Below are 24227 nucleotides of genomic sequence, written 5' to 3' on the forward strand. Positions count from 1 at the left end.
ACCAGCTTTGCATTTTCTTGATTTCTATGCTTCCTGATTTATCTCCCTTGGGCTATTCAGGTTAGACAGACTCAAAAGACTAAGTATAAAAATCATAGTACAAATTCTACCACAAATTAGCCCTAAAAAGTAGTTCAAAGAGCCATAACAAATCACAAGAAAGGGTTTTTGAAGAGAAGTAACAAAACGTTCTTTGAAACAATAGTGCAGTGGCTCAAGAATAATTGAGCATCTTAAAATGAAAAGGCTGCAAAACTCATGGCAACTCAAAGCATCAGCTGTACTACTTCTAGACATGTCATTACCATGCTGCAAAAGAGAAACTGTCAACTTTATTTAATATTATGTTCAAGAAACAAATAAAATCTTTGATTTTATTTCTCTTCTATTTTGGCATGCAAGTGACAAACAGTATATACAAATGTGGGAAACAAAAGAATCTTCTTTAAAACAAGTCCCTGTTCTTTTTCATCTAATGCACTATTCAGAAAACACACCTTATTAGTTCAGTTATATCCATAATATCTGAGAAAACCTAATTTTTATGTCATAGCAAATATTTTTCTTGGAAAAAGAATCTGGGTTTCTACACAGAAAGTAAAACACTACTTCTCTAATATCAAGTTAGTTTAAAATGTTACAGACCAGAAATGACAGCATCTTCTAGAATTTACCACCTATGATATTTATTCTCTTATCCTGGAGTGAACAATATATCTATTAATGTCAAAAAACTGCAGAACTGAAAGCAAGTTCCATAATAATGTGTCTTATCAGTTAGTACTGAAAAACCTGGACCCTACAGATGTTGCACTTCCCTAGGCACAGTGTTTTTCCCATTGCTCTGCTTCTCTAAAAGGGAGTCCCTGATTTCACCTACAAATACTCCAAAGGAGAATCCAACCAATAAACACAACAATTAAGGACGAAGGTAGGTTTTCAGCCCTCCAGGAAAGGAGTGCTTATATATTTTTCAGAATACCCAGAATATTTCATACTGAGTCCCTTGATATGTTAGGTCAGCCTTACCTAGATGAAACAAAGCCTGAGGTCTACCGCTCATCTCGTGCTGTGCACATGCCAGCAGGTTGCACTGGGGCTCAAGTGTAAGGCTGACTTCCACTTTCTGCTGGAATCCCAGGAGATTCAGGATCTTGTTCATGTGGCAAAATAATGTTTTAGCAGTCACTTTCCACCTGAGGACATCTTAGGTTTACAAAGGAGGCATCTCTTCATTTATGCTGCTGTTAAACAGGTTAAGGTAGATATGCTCAGGAACTGCTTAATGACCTGATAAAATAGAGCTCATTACCAATCAAACAGCTCTGGCCACTTTTCATTAAAAGTATAATGCTGATTATGAAGATAACAAACTAGAAACTAACAGTTATATATTACTTGACTTCAGACACTGAACTCATAAATTTACACATCTCAAAAAGGGGCTTTAAAGAGGTTGTACACCAAATTCCCGATGGTCGAGAATGCTCAACACAGAGGAATTTCCCTTGATAAGCAAAGCAGAAAATTGTGGCGTTCTACTAAGAGAGGGGAATCTTGGCCCTAATCCATCCTCCCAGAACTATTCAAGGTGCTAAACAGCACTCCTTTCTCTTTAGGCCATTTTATGCCATTTAGAGCCTCTGCTCACAAGAGAGATGTGTGGTATTGAAAAGGGCCTAGAAACAAAGGTTTTCCACTTTCAGTAAAAAAAAAAAAAAGAATCTAGAGGAGAGACTCAATTACCATAATCCCTTCCCACTAAATGAAAAATTCTACGGATGTCCAAGAATGTATATAACACAACCAAAGTTGCATCTTCCTGGACAGGCTTCAGGAATATTGATGTAGAGGAACAGAAGAGTTTGATTAATAATTGTGTTAAAAAAAAAAAGAAGAACAGAACAACTGTATATAATCAATTTTTTTTCTTTTCTTTTTTTTTTTGCACAAGAAGAGTAAGAAGTATCTTCTGTGTGAACACTTGTGAGATCGTGTATGTGAACATTTACTTAGCAGAACATACCAGTCAGGTGATAGGAATACATGTCTGCTCTTATTCAGAGATCATACAGAATTTTAAACATTAGCTCCTGGAAATAAATGCCAAGTGTACTTCAATATTAAGATGCACGTCTGTACGAACCTTAAACAGGACCCGGAAAGACCAGTTACTGCATTTTCTGGCCTTTAACATTTCTGTCCATTGCACTTTGAATTGTTCCCTTTACTGACACCAGCCCAGGAAGGTACAGGTGACTTAGCAAAAAGCTGCAGTAGTGGCAATTCAATATTGTTAAATCACACAAGTATAATTAGAGTCTGTAATGACTAAATGGGCAATGGAAGGTAACTTTTTATATTGGTTAGTTTTAAAAGCATATGTTAGTTTCACATCATAAGTCTGATTTGGTGATATATTTGTTTCTAGATAAAAGTATATCCAAACAGCAGCAGTTACAGATGCTACAAAAAATTACAAACACTACAAAACACAAATTCAAGTTAACAATATAGTCTTAATGCTTAGTCCTGGGTAAAAAGGGAAAACACCTTTCACATAGCTGAACAGAATGTGAAGAAATCACTTACAGTAGTTTGACTTAATTTTTTTTTTTTAAAGTGGCATTCATACAGCCCTTCTAAAGTGAAAAACAGACTAAATTGCATCCTCAAGAGTCAAAGAAATAGCAAAAGTGTATTTCCATAGCATTCACATAGCCTTTGTGTGTGTACTGCAAATAGCCAACCAAGAAATATTGTTACGTACTCAGCTGAATGCTAAGTTTATATGTACAACCTTGAATAAATGATATATATATTTCCTTGTCAACTACAGCTTTTTTTTTAATTCTATAAAGCGCACAATCTCATAACTCAGCTACCTTCACAAACCATATTTGATTAGAAATAAAATGGATATAAGAGCACGTATTTAAATAATTGTATTTTAAATCCATTAAATAGTATTCTAAGAATTTTCATTGTCTATTTCTCTTAAAGTAAAATTAAACGTTTTGATTTTGCTACAATTATTTGTCTTTAGAAGCTGCTACACCAACCAATGCAAGTCTTAAGGCATATTCTGAAAATGTAACGATAAAGAATAATATTGCATAGAGAAAGTATATTGAAACTTCCCAGTTCTTCCAGACATTTCTTTTGGGATTAATTACTCCTATTACTTATTAATTTATTAGGACGAAGCCATGTTATCCCCTCCTAGAGACTAGTTTAAGTGCTGGAGCAGGCTACTGAAAAAAGGTTATAGAAGTCACTTATACCATGTGCAACACTGGAACTGCAAGTATTTATTTTTTTATCCAATACCTCTAATTCTCACAGTTCCATGAATGAGATCGCTTACTCTACCTTACTGACACTGTCCCTTTGTCAGATTAAAGAAAAAACTGAATTACTCAGCAATTAGAGCACATTTAAATTAAATATGTCAACACAGCTAGAAGATGAAAACGGAGAAAAGCTGGTAAAAAAAACTGATAATGAAGTCTAGTTCTGGTGATCATGCGATACAATATCTAAAGCCTTTTCCAGGTTATTGAGACTTTTATTCTTTTACATGTAGAGCAAGTGAGAAGGGGAGAGAGTTTAAAAAAAGAAGAAGAATCTGTGGTCTGTAAATGATCAGCACAAAAATAAATTATGGTCAAGTAACTGAACTTTTCTGATGTGTAAATTGAATCATTCCCACACGCTGGTGTTTTATAATTAAAAGACCATTTTCACTGTGGGAAATTTTACTGAATTTTGTATTAAAAGAAGAAACAAACCATCAATCAGGAGGAGGTAGGGAACTCAAAGAGCTCAACCCATTAAACTTGAAGAGTGTAGTCGAATTCTGAATGACTTGCTCTAGGAAACTGTAGCTCTTTTAAGGCAGGATACTGTACAAACATTAATGAGCAGAACACGTATTTGATAGCTGTACTACAATCTTTTGTAGTCATACAGAAGAACACACTTCCCATTTGGTGTCACAAGATGCCAAATATGGTCTTACATGAGCCCTTTTTGTGAGATTCACAAGCCTTAAATGATCTGACTTCGGCTACCATTGAGAAAAATCACTGAGCTATAACTAAAGAAAAAAATAACCAGGTACTTAATTGATTCAATACAGTAGCTATACAAGTACTGATCAGACCGATCAAGATTTGATTACAACCAGAACTCTGCCAAATAGAAACACTTCTGAGTGGGCACCAACAGCTGCCATTACAGAGGTATGGTACTCTCCTGACATGCTTTCATTTCAGTTTAGATCATGGATACAAATGGCATTTGCAAGTTATTAATCTAAAGCGGAGAACTCTCACAAGAGAGTTAGAGGCTCTTTTTGAGAATTTCATTATTTATTCAATTATGTTAAACTCTCGATAAGCCTGATTGGTAACAGGGTAAAGCAGAGAAAGAAAACTGTTTATCACCTCAGATCCTTTTTCCTGGACAAAATACTCATACAAGTTAAAGTTAGCACTACAGCCATTTATCCTATTTTTTTTTTATTTTATTTTTTTTTATTTTGACCTACACTGTTATTGCAACAATAGTAAATTAGATACAGCAGCATAAATTATTGAGAATGGGTTAAGTCAATAGGGCACTGCATACCGAGCACATACTGGCCTCTTGTAATTTTGCAGTTATGCTCTATTCTGTCAGCTAGATAACTGTGTGTCATTTAAAAATCACCAATGCAATATCTGGATCCCATTACAGATTGAGGCTGTCAGATGTTTCATCTTACCTTCAGCTTTCTATCTGGTGTTATGCTAGTGGGTCTCAGATGAGCCAGGAATCTGCAAATAGAATAGATTATGATGAATAAGGTCATCACATTTTAAAAAAATCTTTAATTATTACTACAAAATGCCACAGTAACTTTTAAAGTAGAATATCAGATAATTTTTTTCTGTACCTTTTTTCCCCCTCTTTGACTCCTGATATAGAATGCATTCATTAATTGTTCATCTTTCTTAACATCTACAAGTGAGATGCAGATCTCACAGTATTTATTATAGCTGCTACTGGACTGACACGCTACTACGTTATAAGACAAATGTATTTGTTTAGGTCACATGGAAATTTTGATTGCATGTTGAATAGTAGATCTAAAAATGTTGCATTGGGCATCCATGTTTATTCTACCTCATTAAGTTTCACATTTGGTTTCTTCAGATCACATATGAAAAGGTTCTCTCCTTTCTACTACTGTGGTAAACAGACCATGTGTCCTGTGCATTTAACATAAAATTTAAGATAAAAGGTCTTCCTAGCTTTAGTGCACAGAATATGAGTTTTCAACAGCACCTTAGCAATTTTGTTGATGTTATGTATCAGCAAACATGATAAATTATCCTCCCATAGCTTTGCAAAGCCAACATACTGAAAAGTAATATGCATGAAACACATGGGATTGATAATGATTGTTTTTAAAGAAAAATATAACCGATACCACTTACATATAAATAATACATAAAGAATAAAGAATACATAAAAAGGGCTATTTTCAGAAAGTATTTTTTTTTCGTAAGTATTACAAGCTTACAGTGTTCTGAAGTTAACTATAAAGTAATTTTCTGTTTTAATAATCAGGAATTCAGAGTATTTAACATTTAAAGACTAAGCACTGATAAATTAAAGGGATATTTGGAACAAAACCCTTGCCTACAACAATAGCATCTGAAAATCATGCTTCATTCTTTTATTTCTAATGTTCCAATTACATTCACACTGTACTGCCTGCCAGAAAAAAGGAAGAAAAAAAATACGTCTTGAACTTCACAACTACTTCTTGCATCTAAAACTTCTCTCCAAATAGGGATCCAAACAGCCTATGAGTTTTTTTATTTGAGCTTTAGTAATGCTGAAACTTTGCATGTGACAATAATAACTTATGACAATAGAACAAATATGAAGAAATGTACACGTCCTGTACTTGTGTAAATACTTCTCCAATCACAGCATGTTTTCATTTCACTGAACTTCCAGCATTTAAAAAAATGCAGAGTGTATGAGCACCTACGGAAAAAACAAAAAACCCTAATTTCTTTCAATCCAAATAGGTCAAGTGTAAACGATTTTCTCTTTTTTTCTTGTTTTGAAGGTAGATGTTGATCAAAGAATCAGAAGTAGTGTCAGTGTGATCCAACTAATGGGCACAGCACCAGAAAAGTCATTCCTATTACTAGATTCAAACTTCTGATAGGCAGAGATTAAAAAATATGATCAGCACCCTATTTTTAACTTCTGAGGAAACAAGTATACACTGTACATTCAGTCACAGTATCAGTGCTCTACATTCTGAAAAAAAAGTGGGTGGACATTGGATCTGTGCATCCAGGTTCTACCTGAACCACAAAGGACATTTCCTATGGTATCTGCAAATGTGAAACCAGATAGTAAATTCCAATGCAAATTCTTCCACCAATGAAAGTCTTCCTAAGTTTAGGCCTTGGACTGTAAATGAAGAAAAATTTCATACAGACATAAAGAGAATAAATAGCCTGACTGTACAGTCAATATAAAAATTAAACTTCTACACTAAAAAATAAACATAGGAATTATGGCAGCAAGACAGTAAAAAAACAAAGGCTTAGTACTAACAATGCTTTAATGCAGTGACCACTTGTCAAATCACTGATTTATATAATTTGAAAACCTAGATTTTATATCACTAAATGTATGAAAATTCTATTTAGAGGTATTTCATAAGACTTGTTTTCACCTTTTGTGGGTAGAAGTTTCATTTAAAGACTAAGGAAAATGAAAATTATGTGATTGTATAGAGCTGCTTTTTGCTTAATTGGACGTCATCAGTAACATCAAGTCCTCTGGTTCATACAGAAGCCCCAGTACTACAGTATTTGCGTTTTATCTTTTAGTTATGAGAAAGTACGAAACCAAATACAAAGTAACAAGGCTTGTCGTGAGCATCCAATCATTCATATTTGTGTAATAAGAATTCCTGCACTAATGGATCTTAAGGTAGCCTACTTCAGGAATTCTGAACCCAAGAGAAGCTGTAAGGCAAATTGGAAATGCTGACATGTAAAGACCTATGTTAATTATCTTCAATTCCATCCTTGTGTTTTCTACATGCATTTTAAGTTGCAGGAATTTAATCTTCCACTGCTGGAGGGTGGGCTAATGAGTTCTAAGCAATGACTACAGAAATTTCAGTCAGCAGGAATTCTTATAACTACGTTCTCTTCAATATTTCTTATTCCTACATTTAGAAGACCCTGCGCCCAACTTTCTTCACTTTGTGATTCCATTTTCTAGGTGCCTAACAAAACAGATTCAGTTCAGTCATACTTTGGAAAATATTCCTAGCACGGCACACTTGAATGCCAAGCTTAGTGACGTTCACCGTCAACATACTTAACTCCCTTTGATGCTCTGATCATAATTTACTGGAGCGCGATCAAAGAGTGCTGCCCTCAGAAGCCCGGGAATGAGAACTGAAAATAGCAGCCAGTTAAAGACTAATAAACAGCAGTAGAGGCTCATCCCACATCAGCTCCTCCTGATCTGCTCAGATATGGAACTCCACAATTTCACTGGAATAAGTCTGAGCATTCAATCTGCTGGTTTTAAGAGGAAATGTAAAGTTCAGCAGAGGGGCTGAGAACAAGAAATTTGAAAATTCAAAAGCTTAATTTTAAGTAGTTCAGCTCATGCACAAACTCTCACAGACCTGGCACAAGAATATTAGCACCTTGAAAGGCACTACTGATTTAAGAAAAGAGGAAGTTAGTGCTACTGGGATTTATAAATTGTCAATCTGCAACAAGAAAATTATAATTTCCTCTAACTGGTCCTAACTAGTTTCTGAGAGCTGACACCGAAAGGTCATTTATGACAGCCCTAGCCCAGACACCATGGCAACAAAAAAGTTGCTGGGCCTGAGCTGCCTCTCCTGGAGGTTTTTGGTCTCCCACAGGTTCAAATCCCTTGAGGGCGAGAGACATACATTTAGAAAACTGAATCTGCTTCCAGTAGTCCACCAGAGGGACTGATTGTTTTTCAGCATCCCACAAAAATCACTGAAATATTTACATAACCATTCATTTCACGGAAAAAATGGAAAACATAGCAGGGAAAGACATCACTATACTTGAGGTATAAGTGGCTCAAAAAAACTGATAAAACTTCACTGCTGCCTGCCAGACAAAACATTGAAATGATCCAGAACATTCTATTTCTCTTTCAATTTTAACGTTGTTAATACTTGGAACATGATTTATTATACTGCTAACATCCATGAGAAATCACACTTTGTAAAAATAGCTTGCACACCAAAAAAACAGATTTCAGTTTCAGGACACTGACCAGGAATTTAATTCCCTGCTCAGTTATACGTTGGGATAGGAAAAATGAGTAGGGAACTTCTTTTCATGGAAACCTGTTCTCCCCGCCTTTGCTGTAAAGGACTGTTGAAAACTAAGTAGCAATGAATCTAGTGTCTACACATTGAGAAGGAGCTAGCATAACGCACAGCAGATACTATATGTAGTAGATAAACACCTATTAGTAATATAGAAGCAAAGCAGGTAAGTAGCTTCTTGCAGAACTAGACCTGCCAAACAGGATATCAGCAGAATTTATACTGAACAGATTGGATAGGGCTAAACATTCACCATCAACTCAGAGAAGCACTCTGGCTACTTACGTGAATTGCAGTCTTTTGAAGATTGTATTTAAGCTGTATCCCTAAGCACAGCTGGAAAGAGTCCTGAGCCAAAGATCATGTAGGGCATTTTTATTTACTAGTTCACTGAGTAGGATCACTGGCACAATTGATCCAAAGCGACTGGTAACAAATGGATTAGAAGCAGCCAAGAGATGCAGTGCGGTGGAGAACAAACAATGTTAGGCTCATTCAGAAGGAAAGAATGGACTTCGTAGGTTTCCATTGTAAGCAGTGATCTGCTACCAATAATCCCAGAGATCCAAAGAACCACTAAGAGAGATTTTTGAAATGACCACAGTAATGTTGGTGTATACAACTATCTAAAACTGAAACGAACATTGAGAATAGATTTCTTGGTCCCAAGTAAATACACTTGAGTACCACTCATTTAAAAAGTGAAAATAAAATAATTAAAAAATAGCTTCTTACATTATAAGGAAAGCTATATTTTTATACATCTGTACAGCTATGTATAGTTTTATAACTGTATAAATAACTATATTTTAACTATATGTTAGTAACTGGTCTGTGCATGATTGCTTGTGTGACAAAGATCACACACTATACAAATACAATATTTTACAACCTCATCACAGTAAAACTCAACGATGTAACTGTAATGTAGCTGTCACTTAGCAGTACAGATTTATCTCCTTCTACATAAGCACCTTTTTAAAAATATAATCGCAGCAAGAATATATCTGTGCGGTCTCTGCAGAACCTCAACACACTGTTAATTCATCCAGTCATTAGCAGTGAGACACAGCCACTACTAGAGCTCCTGATAGTAAGTTGGAACAAAAAAATTTTGAAAGAGCACTGGAAAATGCAACATTTTAATGTTAAAATACCATTAGTTAGAAACTGCGGGCTCATGCTTCTCAAGCAACTTTTTCCCCCCAATTTTTTCTTGTACTTTCTGTGTCAATGATATCATTTTCCATTGACCAGATCCTTTACATATTATTTTCATGTTCACAGTATTACTGGTAAAACCTGCTGAGATGTAACCTCACAGCTGTAGAGATTTTTATTACTTGTCTTACATGCTTAAAATAATCGGTATCATAGGAAAAGCAACAAGTAACATTAACAATCTGTAATCTCTGTGATATAATGCAGAACATATGTTCAAAATATGTATAATAGCTGGAGAACTGTTCATCTCATTTCATAGCAAACCCGGCCTTGCTTAGACTATTTGTAAGCAGGAACTGCATGCTATAATTACTGATTCTACAAATTTCACATTCCCTCCTACTATATGACTTCTTCAGCTTCACAACACTTTATCCTACACAAAGATTGGTATCAAAAACAAGCAGAAAAACAAATCATTCCTAAGAATTTTGTTCATAGAAAGAAAGAGTAAAGCATGTAAGAAAAACAGGGGTAAAGATGAATACTCCAGTCTCTTTTAACTCTTAATTCCTTAAGTTATTGTGATCAAGACTACACAGCTTTCTGCACTTCTACTAACTTTTCAACAAAGCATAAACCAACAATATGCCTTATCTTTACAACATGAATTTATTCCTTACACAGAATAAAATTTTTTTACATGGAATATAAATAGTATGAAAAAATGCACAATTTCTAGCAAGGCTGTACATACAAAAATGTTTTTGAAAAGGCAAAATATGACTGTTATGAAGACAATTTTAGGAATATAAAGATATAACTTTACATTTATTTTGAATTACATCATTATTGTTTTTTTTGCACAAACAATTTTTAACAGGTTCCTTTTTTTTTCCTGATCCTTCCTTGATTATGTGTGCTTATGTCATGGTGAACATTCACATAAAGCTGAGAATAGCCAATTTGCACTGAATGATGTGGGAAAGAGCTTTCCACTGTAGGCTGCTCCTGAATGCTGAGCAAGATAAATTTTGGCAGTTTGCAGAGTAGCCCAACATATTTGAAAGCCAGTTGTTAAATAATGTTAGTATTCAGATCTGTACTGACCGAAGTCTCAAATTATTGTTAATTAAATGGAGTCTAGCCTTTAAAGGAACTCTATTTCTTCACTGATGAATCAAATAATTACTATTTTAATCAGTTTTGAGATTAAATTCAGGCCCATCAAAAGCAGTACTTTAACAAGAGCCAACAAGATGCTGAAAATGAATGTTCTGCAACTCCAAGACCTTTACAACTCTAATTCCAGCCCAAGCCAGCAACATTCAGTAAGCAGTTTTCAGCCCCTCATCCCAGCTGCAAAAAAATTACTGAAAGGAGCATATATATATTTTTCATGTCTTAATCAGACATAGAAACATACAGAAGTTTAGTCAGACTCTTGAATGCTATTCTAAAATGTCAGACTCTCCTGTTCCCCTCCAAAAATCCTAAAAATAAGTCTAATTTCTGTTTTCTCTTTGCATTATCTTTTTGTTATCTACTTACCTATTTTTAATAATGCCAATTAAATGTAATGAACTGCAACACAAGAAATCCTTAAAAGCTCACTGCAGTTATCCTCCAAATCATTTAACTTATAACGTGCCATATATTTCCAACAACGCTGCAAGTTATGTGAGAATATAATCACTATCTTGTTGATGATCAGGTTAATATTAGTAAGTTGTAATTAGAGCAGAAAATTCTGTGAAAACTACTTTTGTGTTGCATATTTTTGAAGTCACAAAGAGCCTCAAATAAATAAATATGAACTGAATAGAATGCAATTTATTCCTTTCAAAGATTTTCTCCAAAGGATATGAGAAAAGTAATAACCAAATCTAAGTTAGTTTTCAAATATGCAAAGTCAAATTGGACCATGTTCACTAAAACTAAAGATAACCACCCCAGGCTAAACCTGCATGTGATTTTGGATGCAATGTTCTTCGCACTTATTTTCTTTTTTGAAGTCTTTTTAGAAAGGTGTAAAACAGTTAGGATGAGAAAAGATGGGCTAAGACTCTAAAGGTTTCGATGGTTTGCTCTGCAACAGCCGTAACTGGATTTACTGAAAGAAACCAAATGAAGTATTTAAAAAACTTAAGCTGATCTGCAAACATTTGCTGCAAGCATACGTATTTTTGAACAAGCTCTTTAACAGTACTTCGAGGGGATGTAAATTTTGTCTCCAGCTTATTTTGGAAGTTTTTAGCAGAACTGAAAAGAGAGTATGCCTTAAGGAACAAGAAGTATTTTGGGGAAAACCAGTACCCTAGAGAAATACGGCTACTGATACACACTGGTGGGTTATAATTGCCCTTGTCAACCTTGACCACTCAGTGACTAAATATCAGGAAAAAATGTCAATATTACGCCAACTGTGCACTTAACTACAGCGTTTCTGTGTTCACACAGAGAAAACAAAAATCAATTTATTGTGTGAGAGCCTACCATCCTTTTGGAATTCAGTCAATCCACTGATTTATTAATGCTATTGATTATGCTGAATGAAACATACTATATGAAGACTTGCCACATCAAAATGTGACTCACAGTTTCCAGTTTAAAGATTTTACAGTTTGGGACATGAATTATCCTTGAAACAAACTCCACAGAAATAGGAATTCTGTGAAAAAAATCTCTGCCAGATGTATTTCTTTCAGTCTGCAGAAATGTGCTCGGTATCACCTTTTACTTTCATATTTAAATATTTATGCACAGAAACCACTTTTCTGGGATCTAAGGCAAGATGGACACAAAATATAATTGCAATTAGAGATATGCTGAGCTTCCAGAAAATATGTCTGGAGACTAAGTCATGAAGAATACCTGCTGATTCCTGGGTAGCGTGGGTACTTAACTTACCTGCATGCTGTGCGTCCAGTTACTGTTTGTGTTTCGCAGGAGAGATCCATTATGAACATCACTAGTGGGCAACCAATTATAACCAGAACATATTACTTCAGCTATCATAATATATTAGGTTACAAGTGGCAAATCATGAGGATGATCTACGATAATTAGAGGAAACTGACAGCACGTTATGCACGTGTGATTCATCAGAAGAGAAAAATGCAAAAATCAACAGTAACTGCCACATGAGATAGGCTGGAGTTTTCTCTTGCCTTGTGGTTTGCACCAATGACCATCTTCATTTACTCCAAAACACTAATGCTTCTGGGTTTCAATCATGATTAACGAGTTCAGCTTGAATGTGGGAAAATAACGATGTTTCAAAGGATTTTTAGATAAGATCTCTTATGGTTATGCACATTACAGAATTATAAACCTAACATAGGTGTCTGTGCACTAAGGTAGACACAACATAACACTGCTAACAAAACAACTACAGTCAATGAGGCAGTTTCTGTTAACTCAAAGTAACCCTTGTAACACCAATGAACTACATTATAGTAGATAGTGAAACCCCATTGAAATATTTTTCTATACCTTATATTTTTCCCCTTACAGGTAAGGTAGGCATTCCTGTATCAAAAGGTAATTTAGACTCAGAATATATTGGAAGGGAATCACCAGGATCTCTGAGTCCAACTCATAGCTCCACAGAGGAGCACACAAAATGGAATGCTGTCCAGATGCTCTTAAACTCCAGTAGCTCAGGGCCATGATCACAGCCCTGTGGAGTCTGTTCCATGCCCAGCACCCTCTAGTGAAGAGCCTTTCCATACCTCCACTTGACCCTTTCCTGACACAAATCCATGCCACTTCCTTGGATCCTGTCGCTGTCCCCTGTGAGGAGCTGCAGCTGCCATGAGGCCTCTCCTCAGCCTCCTCTGCTCTGGGCTGAACTAAGCAAGGGGCCTCAGCCACTCCTCACATGCCCTGTCTTCCTAGTTCTTTGTTTTTTTCATCTAATGAAAAACAAAACAAAACACAAACACAACAGAAGGATGTAGGAATAACATAAGAACTCAACTGATGTATGAATCTTCTAGACTTGTGATAGCTTTAAAAGAAAACAATGATTGCGCTGTGACATAAATGACACAGTGAGTCATTCAAGTTTTCCTTTCTGAAAGACATCACCCTTGCATTATCAGTTTGATTCTCCATTGACATTAACAGAAGTTTTTCTGCTAATCTGAAATATCTGGGCAGATATACCATGTACAAATGTACCATGTACAGTATGTAAGAGTAGCTGAGAAGTTTTGAAGATGTGACAACCTTTAAAAACAAGCAAAAGAGACACATAAAAAGCAAGCAAATAAAGATTACTTATTACTATACCAAGTGCATAAGATCACAGTGCCAAGGCTGCAATTTTACACTGCTGTAATTTGCCTTGTCTCAATGCTGTTAATAAAAGATACTTTAAAAGGTGCAGCATTGTGACCTCCTTTACTAGAAAAGTTTGGGGGATTTTGTCAGAAGCATGTAATTCAACAGTCATCTCCGATGAGCTTCTAAGCCAGAGAGTGAATTAGCAGCAGGGAATGGTACGCAGAATTGGAATGAGGGAAACTCACTGTCCATGAGTACAACACAGTCTGTAAAGGAATAAATACTTTTTCCATGGCATACAAAAAAAAATGGATTCTAAATTTGCTACTACTGCTTGGAAAGAGAACCTAGGAATCTAGTTCTCTGAAAACACCAGTTTCCAATCTCAGTCAAAGAAGCAGCATTGGCATGTTAGAAATTATTACAAAAAAGAAAGCAGGGCATGAAATGTTTACACCAGACATCCGCTGTGTATTCATGTGGAACACTGAATTACCTATCATTACTATTTAAAAAAAACCAACAACCAACAAGTGCCTTAGACCTACAAAATAAGAAGAAAAGGTAGGAAGAATGTGGAGGGATTCCAAAGGCATTCCATACTGGGAGACACTGGAATAGACCAGGGTTCTTTAGCATGGAAAACAGACACCTGAAGATGAATATTATTAGATGTCTCTATAAATACATACATGGAATTTTCATTACTGTAATACCAGAATAGGGAACTTTCAACTGAAAGTATCATCAGACAAGTTCTAATAAACAAATACAAAGGTTTCCTTAACAAAAATGTAATTGAATTTTTTGAGTCACTGTCACAAGATGATGCAGGTGACAATCATTAATAATTTTAAAGGCCTAGGGGATTCCTTCATACCTATGCAACATAACAACCATGAATTGCCCTCTGACATAACAAGACTTCAAGCCATATATTTCCAAGTGCTGGGAGGGTTCACACAGGAAGTATTGCCCATACATGCCTTACTTCTTGCACTCACTCTTTAGACATCTCCAACTCATTGGACTCAATGCGTTTGCAACTTCTGTATCAAATGTAATCCATGCTTCTGTAAAATGCCTGCTTTCTTTCTGTGTATAGGAGACACATTAGCTCTCATCCATCTTCATTAGTTAACTGATGCAATGTCACATTAACTAAGCTCAAGATAAGAGAGGTTAGATAGGGAAGGAATTGATGAAGGTGAGATACATGCTGGTCATGCTGAAAACCAGACGAACAGTTTCTCAGAGTTTGAATTTTGAGTGATGTTATTTAATATTTTCATTACTGATCTTGGCAGACAAATAGGAGGATGCTGAGAACATTTTTTGATGACACAAGGTAAGCAGAGGAGGACTGCTGCACCATACAGGAAACAGGGGATGACCTTGAGGCCCGGTCTAATAGAAATAGGATGAAGTTTACATAGGTAACACAAGACTACCAACAAAACCTATTTCTCCTAGAAATAGGAAATGTCATTTATGTCCCAGTGCCTCTTTTTGCATATGATCAGCCTACTTGCATGCACACAGAGAACCTAACAAATGTTTCTCAAACATGTGTGTGCATGATTATGTCACACAAGGAAGTACTGAACTCATTTTAAGTATATAGTGATTATATATCCACTAGTGGCTTTTCCAGACCTGATTTATGGAAATGCTTAAGAATATGAATGAATTCAGTGTATTGTAATGGTGTCTGAACACGAACTGGATACTTTTCACTCTCACACAAATCAGCTGAATCAGGTGCTGATCCTGTAGCACTGTTCTGTTTTTGTTTTTTTCCCTCCTCAAACATTAAGTTTGGTGATTTTTTAGAGGGATTTCATAAAAAATACAAGTTGAAATCTCTGAAGAATCCTGAACGTTTTTACAGCTCTATAGATTGGCATAACTTTAAAATATATACACAGCTATTTATGAGTTTTAAAACAGTACCCACTTATCTATGTATTGCTATTCGGACCATCATGCATCTTTTTGGGTTATCAACACTAAAAGAACATGCGTGGTGCTGGTGGTTAAAAATTGAACTCTCCATCTATAACATAAATCACATACCTATTTTTCTTTTTAATATGTTACTTAGGGTAAACAAACAATTCACACCAAACCTGTAATGCATTTGGAAAATCAAGGAGCAAATTACACTTGAATTTGATATAACTATTCTAATGGTTTAATATCTCACATTTTGTAAAATGAGAGTTTGCAGAACGTAAACATTTAAGAGGATTTAAAAGCAGAGCTGCATTCAAGACACTGGACATACCTTTACCACCTTTTCCCTATCAACAGAGGACATTTTGGAAGAGAATACAGAATATAGAGAGAAAGCTCTTCTGATAAAGTATCTAAACCTCAGGTAGCTCAGCAAAGACAGACCAGAAACTCAATTACAGAGTCAGTAGAATGATTTATACACCTCCCATGGAAATTCCAAAGACCTAAATTAGGAGCTTGTCTTTCCGTATCAATTACAAAGCAAGGTGTAGCACTTAACTGTATGTATTTAAGTTACAAGGTTGAGCCTAGAACTTAGAGTCAGACATCAATCTATTGATTACACTATTATTTTTAATTGTTAATATAGCCTGAAAATTCTGGCATTTTTTCAAGGATATTCTATTATGTGCCTATTAGAGACATAAGTGACTTTTCTAAGAATTAGTTAATTATGACCACAGTAAACTCCCTTGTTACAGGACAGACAAAAATGCCATTATTTCCTATTTAACTACCAATTAACTAACCAAAGCACAGCTGCTTTACATTTCTAAAAAAACAGTCAGGTTAGTATCATTCATTACATTTGTAATTGACAACTGGATGTAAGAGGGGATACGAACAAGGAAGAGCCAAGTACAGGATTCAGGGCAATAATCTCTTAAAAAGACACTTAAGGAGTAAAGTTTTAACATCTGTAGTCAGGAAAAGAAGAAACCACCACCACCACAAAAAAGAAATTCTTATCAACATGCCTATTAAGATAATGAGGAAAAAACTAGTTAAAGTAAATTAGCTTAATGTGCACAGGCTGGATAAAGACAGATCACTTCTAAAAATCCAAGAACATAATGGTACCCATTTGGGATATGTTTTTGGCATTTTTCACATAAATTGGACAGTTTTAGAGGATAAATATGGTACAGAAGTCCTTACAGACAATTACGTCTTCACAGTACTGGTGGCTGACATCATAAAAGTATAATTTTAATTGCTATTAATTGCATTAAGTCTACTTTTATTGAGTACTTAATGCCATCCCTGACAGTTTTAGTAATTTGCGTACTTTAATGAAGCCACACAGTAGAAGTTTGGACATACAGGGTCATTTACACTATGTTCAAAACAATCTACTTTACCAGCTTATACGTACAGGTTATAAAAACACTGATTTTTGTCCCTTCAAGCTTTTTTTCTATTACTTCAGCCTTAGGGGCACATCTACAAAATCAGTTTCTGACTTGTGCTTTAGATGTATCAGAATTTACTAAATATTTCTAAAACAAACAGTTACTGTACAGTCTTCTAATATGAAGCAACCTCAGTCTCCAATAAGAAATGTGATATTAGAGAATCCAAGGAAGGACTAAATGACACTGACTCACATAAATACTGTGCTACCTGGGATCACAGAATAGGTAAAATAGAGCGCTGACATGGCTTAGGCATTCAACTGCAAAGCAACTCGCAGCTAACTACATAGGGCTGACTGCTAGAACAACTTGGCACAAAGATTTAAAAATAAATAAAGTAACTAAATTAATGCAAAATGAAGAGAAACTGAAGAAATATTTAGCAACGTCATTTTATGAAATGCAGAGGAAAATGATGTCATTGAATTTACAGTTCTGTGCTAAAATTCATATCACTCTATAGTCAATAATTGCAGGTCTTTACTGTTTGTGTGATTTGCGTTACTAAATTATGAGCTATTCATTTATCTCAATCAGTGCTAGTTTCAATATTTGCAAACTAGTAATAACCCCAGTTGCACTAATGGGATAATCCATCTATTACTGCTTTTCCAACTATTTTAAAGCCTACTTAAAACACTAGCAGCAGTATACATATATGCGCACAGATATAAGTTATTGTGTGGAAAAGGAATGTTCCAGGATGAACTCCTAGTCTCTAAGAATTCTAGACCATTGACAAGACTGTGCAAGCATACTTAACAGAATAGGCTACTAAAAGAAAAAATAGGCAAAATATACCAAATTTGTGGTCATTGCAATTAAGATAATACCCCCTCACAGGTCATGTAGCAGAGGGTTGTAAATAACTGTGAATTGAGACTTCTGTGCATTAGCTTCAAAGACAGTGAACTCAATACAGGTGCTGGCTATCCATCACCACTTCCACTTCATTATCTCTGCATCACGCAGATCAAGCTTGAGAACTTACAACCAGACTTTTACAGCCCTAATGGTTTAAGTTGTGCTCTTTGCAAAAGAAAAATGAGGCAGAATTCTCATTTTCAGACATTAAGGAATAGACATCTGTTACTATCCTTAAAAATTAGCAAAGGAACAATAAGATGGGAAACGTGGAATGTCTGAAAGCCAAAAATATCTAAAGGTTATGTTTTAATCTCAAAACCAGATGAAATTCAAAATATTTAAAAAATATGTGCATTTTAGGCTTTTTGCAATATTAGTAACATCATTTAGTAATAATTCTTTGCAGATATTCTAAATATTCTACATTTTTCATTACCTATGGTCAAAATGCAGTACGAATCTCTGATATTTCTAGTACCTCTAAAAGCAGAGCAAGCTTTAATACCTGCATGAATCCAAAGAACGCTGAATACTGCAAAAACAACTGGTTCTGGGAATATTTTATTGTAAGGGAACTGAAAGAAATTGAGTATTTCTACATCATGATAAGAAATACTAGTTCTTCATTTATGAGTTATTTAAATATTCAGTACTTCTATTTGCCTTTAAAGTGTCTCAGTCCCAGAATGTCCAGCACCGGCACCAGTCAGGTTTCCTTTTTTCTCTGCATACAAACATATTTTTGCCTTAGGACATCCTATGCAAGTGCCCATAGATCAGTTTGTACATGGGTTGATCTGAAAGTAAAGCCTCTTATTTATTTCCATGGAAACTACAACTAACACAAAGAGCACAATAGCACTATTTGATAGAGCAAGTCTCAGCTAAAAAAAATACTGTTTTTCAACATAGCCACCACCATCAGCTATGCATTTTCTCCAGTGGTGAACAACAGCCTACATGCCATGCTCATAGCAATCTGCACCAGTGGAAGTGACCCACTGTCTCTGTCACCACTACTGAAACACACCACCCCCTGCCTCACTGTGTTCACACCCGCTGTTTGGTCTCCAGAAATGTTCAACAAGCATCTGTGAATGTCCATAGGTGTCATGTTTTCCACATGGAGGAATTCAGTGACACCCCTTTGCTTCATACGCATTTCCATTTCAGACACCATTCTGTCAGATTGCTCCTCTGCTGCCATCTGTCACACAGCAACAGCATGTAATGGAATACTGGTGGGAAGGTTCAACCTTTAGAGCTGTACCACCAACATCTGCCTCTGAGGTCGTGGGTCAGTGTAACAAAATAGAAGGCATTATTTTTGGAGCAACTCTAATGTTTTCTGTTCCTTAACTCCTGTGTTAGTATTAGTTATGGCAGTTGTCCCATACTAACAAAGCATACATGTCCTTAAGGCAGGATAAGCCTGTGTCTTTGGAACACATACAGAACAGACAATTTGTAGAACACTTGAATCAAGTGGAAAGCTATTATATTACTTGAGTGGACATTTTAAAAAAAGCCCAATTTCTCAAAACATTAATCAAATTTATCAGGAAGGGAGCAGGCTGCCTGCTATTAAGCCTTCTCTGTTTTCCTTGCTTCTGTATCCTTCCTTTTAACCACAGGCAAGGAAAAGAAGTCTGCGCAATCTGTTAGTCATCTAAGGAATCTCAAAACATGACAGTGAATGAAATGATACATTGAGGAACAAAATGAAGGACTGTTCTTGAACCAAACACCCACCATCCTACAGAAAAATGAAATTAGTCTGAAAAGGCAAAGAAGAACTAGTTTTTAAAGTGCACACAAAGCAACTTGTTTTTCCTGTTTTCTTTTTTAATCCAATTTATGGTTTCCTGCATTTCAAGAAAACAAAGCAGTAATGTATAAACTTTGCTTTATGCCTTCTAAAGAGACACTTTGAAGTGCACTGGACACACAGTGAGAAAACTTATATATACTAAATACCTTTAAATTTGTATATTCTCAGGTATTCTACACACAGAGGCACCTGTTCATAATTAGAAGAAGGCAGGGAATTTTTTTTTTTTTAAGTTGACTTGAATTTATGGTCAGAAAATGAAAAAATTCAAAAAATGAGAAAGAATATACTAATATTAAAGGCTACTTGTACCATCAGGTTGGTGTTTATCTAAAGCGTTTGGTCTCACAGTTCTCTTTACAACTAGAACCAAAACTTCATGCCAGATTTCACTTAAAACATGGATTTGCAAAATATGGAGGTAATATGCACTAGAAATGAAGCATGCATGTGTAAATTTAGGTCTGGATTTGAGATGACACTGTAGAGCACGCTGAAGTACAATAAGGATGAACAAGAGAGAATAAACTACTTTTCAAGACCAGGATAAAGATAAAAGCTAGAAAAAAAAAAGTGTTGTTCAAGGACATATGAAGCTAGACAATGGGGAAGTGAGTTAGATTAAAAGTACTGGAGTGGGGTAACTAAAGCAAATACCTTTTCAGCCATTTCTACAAGCTAAAAAAAAAACCCAACACTACAAGGTATTGCAGAGCTGAAATAGGAAGGTGACAAGAATCAGAACTGAGAAATTCAAATCCCAGGTTTCATTTAGTTATCACTTACGTTTATTAGGAAGATCTAGAGATAGTTTTTCCACAATCTTACACATAACAATGCATTCATAAAGACTGTTTATCTGTTTGTCTTTATCTTCTGTCCCAACTCCAAGAACATTTCCCTCATTTTGTCTTTCAGTTCAGTTTTCAGCCTCCCTCCCTTTTCCTTTTGTTTCTCAAACTCTATCTACTGCATTTCAGTAGCGTATGTAATAGATTTTTTCATTGACTAGCAGTGTCCATATTTTCTATTTTTCAAGTATTTTTATGAACCATCACTTTATCCATCAAGCAGTCACTGAGAAAAGACTCCATCTGAACTGTGTTCTAGAAAGAAATGTTCCTCTGAGTACTTTGATGTTCTAAACCACAGAAGCTATAGTATTTTCCTGTAAAGGACCAAATTCCATCACTGCAGTCAGACAGTTTTTCTTGTCTGCATTTACACTGGTCACTCCAAAAGTAATCTTTTTTTTTTTCCCCTGGAAACTACAACAGATACAAAGACCATAATAACACAATCTGATAAAGCAAATTCTCAGCTAAAAAAACCTATTTTTCAACATAGCCATCACCATCAGCTGTGCATTTTCATGAACAGGAGCCATGCCTATAACAATCCACACCAGCAGAGGTGACACACCATCACTGCCACCACTGCTGAAATGCACAACCCACTGCCTCACTGTGCTCACATCCACTGTTTGGTCTCTGGAAACATTCAGCAGGCATCAGTGAATGTCAATTTTTTCCGCATAGAGAAATTCAGTGACACCCCTTTGCTTCATATGCACTTCCCTATCAGATGTCATTGTGCCAGACTGCCCCTCTGCTGCCACCTGTCACATGGCAACAACATGTAATGGAATACTGGTGGGAAGGTTTGACCTCTGCTGCCCTACCACCAACATCCACCCTGACATCATGGGCAAGCACCATAAAATAGGATGCATTACTTTCGGAGCAGCCCTCATATGACAAGATTGACACTGAAGACAACATTCAAAAATAAAACTCTATTTTTAAAGCAAATTCATTTTCAATCATTATGAGCAGAAAATTGAATGTGAAATACTATATTTTAATCAAAAACAAATTTTTGTCCTGGAAAACACAAATCTGAAAACCTGAAGTTCAAAGTTCCTCACATTCCATACTCATATAATTTGAAGCGATCTAAGAATTTTTTTTCCTTCCAGTTTCTATGTAGAACTAATATAATCAGAAATACAACAAAAATCAAGACAGCGGGTAAATTTCCTTTTGCAACTTACATTAATTAATTATGTTTCGATCAAATATACGGTTCTGAGTTAAATGCCTCTTCTGATATTTACCCACAGAAAATGTCTGTAGCAAAATGAGTATACCACTGTGAGTCTTAGAGATAGTTTGGGGGGTTTTTGTATTTTTGTATATTTAGATTTAGAGAAGAACTGATGTGTTTATTGGAAAAAAAGCACAGTGAGACAATCAGGTACATTAAGTGAAAGTGATGGAATAAGAGAGCAAGGAGGAGGGAAAGGGTGAGAACAAGAGAGAAATGTTCTCTAGGGGAGCTGACGGAATGGGAATGGCACAAGGGAGCTGGTGGAAGATCAAAATAGAGTTCAGAAAACTGAGAAAGGATTAAAGGGAGCCCAAGATACTTTGTGAGGATCAGAGAAAAATGAAGGGGGTGAGAGTGAGAAAAAGATGTGGAGTGGCCACGAGCAGTATTTTACTGGCAGTCAAAATGTCCCAGTGATAAAAATTGTAAGACATGGACAGAAAAGGAACTAAATACAGAAATGTGGGTCAGTTGACCTTTAAGGTCGATATGAAACACTTCGCCAGGAAAGAAAGAGGAGTTCAGGAATGACTAAGTCTGTATCTGAGATGCCTTAAAGCAGTGGGGGACTACTCCATTCCTACCACACTTCATCGAGTTTTTGATTTCCAGTGTACAGAGGGTGAGACAGTGGAATTCACAGACAACTTCCTTTTATAGAGATATTCACTGCCATACAGATACAGCTTTCTTTTTCAGATAGAAACTAGAGCAATTTTTCAGGAAGGCACCTTGATTCCAGTACATGTTGATGAGCAGACAGAAGGAGGTATGCTGATAAAGTAATTGACAGAATAGAAATCCACTTAAAAATAAAGCTTTCTGCTTGTATCTCTTTCTCACCTTTTTTTTTTTTTATTTAATCAGTTGTTGAGAAAGAGTTCATTCTTGTTTGAAACAGAGATTAGTACATGAAAGAAACATTGTGCTATTTTGCAGACTTTTTACAGCCGCGTGGTGCCAAATTCTGCCTCGCTTCCTTCCCTATGCTTTCAATTTCCCTACCTCAGAGACTAGCTGGGGTGTCCTGAATTTACCTGCAACTGAAGACAAGGTGTAGAAGACAATACGGCAAAAGCTGCAGCCTCTGCTTACTGCATAGTGAGAGAGAGTGACACGTAGCAGCACCAGTGCCTCCCCATTCCTCCCAGCACTGGGATAGAGTTAGATTATATTGCTAGTATGGAGAGGGTAAGACCCTCTGAGAAGAATCACAGAATCACAGAATGGCCTGGGTTGAAAAGGACCTCAAAGATCATAGAATTTCAACCCTTCTGCTGAGTGCAGGGTTGCCAACCACTAGACCAGGCTGCCGAGAGCCACGTCTAGCCTGGCTTTGAATGCCTCCAGGGACGGGGCATCCACAACTTCCCTGGGCAACCTGTTCCGGTGCATCACCACCCTCCGAGTGAAAAACTTCCTCCTAATATCTAACCTACATCTCCCCTGTCTCAGTTTAAAACCATTCCCCCTTATCCTATCACTATCCACCCTCGTAAACAATCGTTCCTCCTCCTGTTTATATGCTCCCTTCAAGTATTGAAAGGTCACCGTGAGGTCTCCCCGGAGCCTTCTCTTCTCCAAGAAGATGTACATCCAGAAATGCACTGATTAGCAGTCTTTCACAGAGGTAAACACAAACCTTGACAACTCTCAAAGCAGCTGATTCAGTTGATTGTGCCTTTTCTTGGCTGGATCACTAGGTCTCTCAGTATCCGCATATCAAAATATCCACATGCAAAGAAAATATTGTTCAACATTAGGCGAAATGAAGTTACATTAAACATTCAAAAACACTGTTCAATTGTTCTTAAATTCTCTAGCAAGCAGAAAAAAAATTCTCAGCTTTGCTCATGGTCCATTCTCTAAAAGCCTTTCAGGGAACAGAGATGAATCTAAAAATATTAAGCTAACTATCCATCTAAGAGAAATGAAGATAAGATGATGCATCTTCTGTGAGGCAGACAACCTCAGCACAATTTAAATGCCTATTTATTGCTTCAGAGATGTAATTTCTTAATTTTCTAATATTCAAAGCATGTTGATTTTTAAGTTTTTTATTATTTGCAAAGATATTTTCTCATAATCTGTTTGCTTTCAAAACCCCAACAGGTGACCACCA

General features: G+C 36.0%; 1 long non-coding RNA gene across 1 annotated transcript; it reads right to left on the reverse strand.

Annotated features, from left to right (window-relative positions):
* Positions 463-23834, reverse strand: LOC110399014. The gene is made up of 3 exons (XR_002438821.1): positions 23748-23834; positions 4769-4820; positions 463-1244 (listed from the first exon to the last, which is right to left on the reverse strand). It is a non-coding gene; the product is annotated as an uncharacterized LOC110399014 (long non-coding RNA).

This window comes from Numida meleagris, chromosome 4, assembly GCF_002078875.1.
Source record: "Numida meleagris isolate 19003 breed g44 Domestic line chromosome 4, NumMel1.0, whole genome shotgun sequence".
NCBI lineage: Eukaryota > Metazoa > Chordata > Aves > Galliformes > Numididae > Numida > Numida meleagris.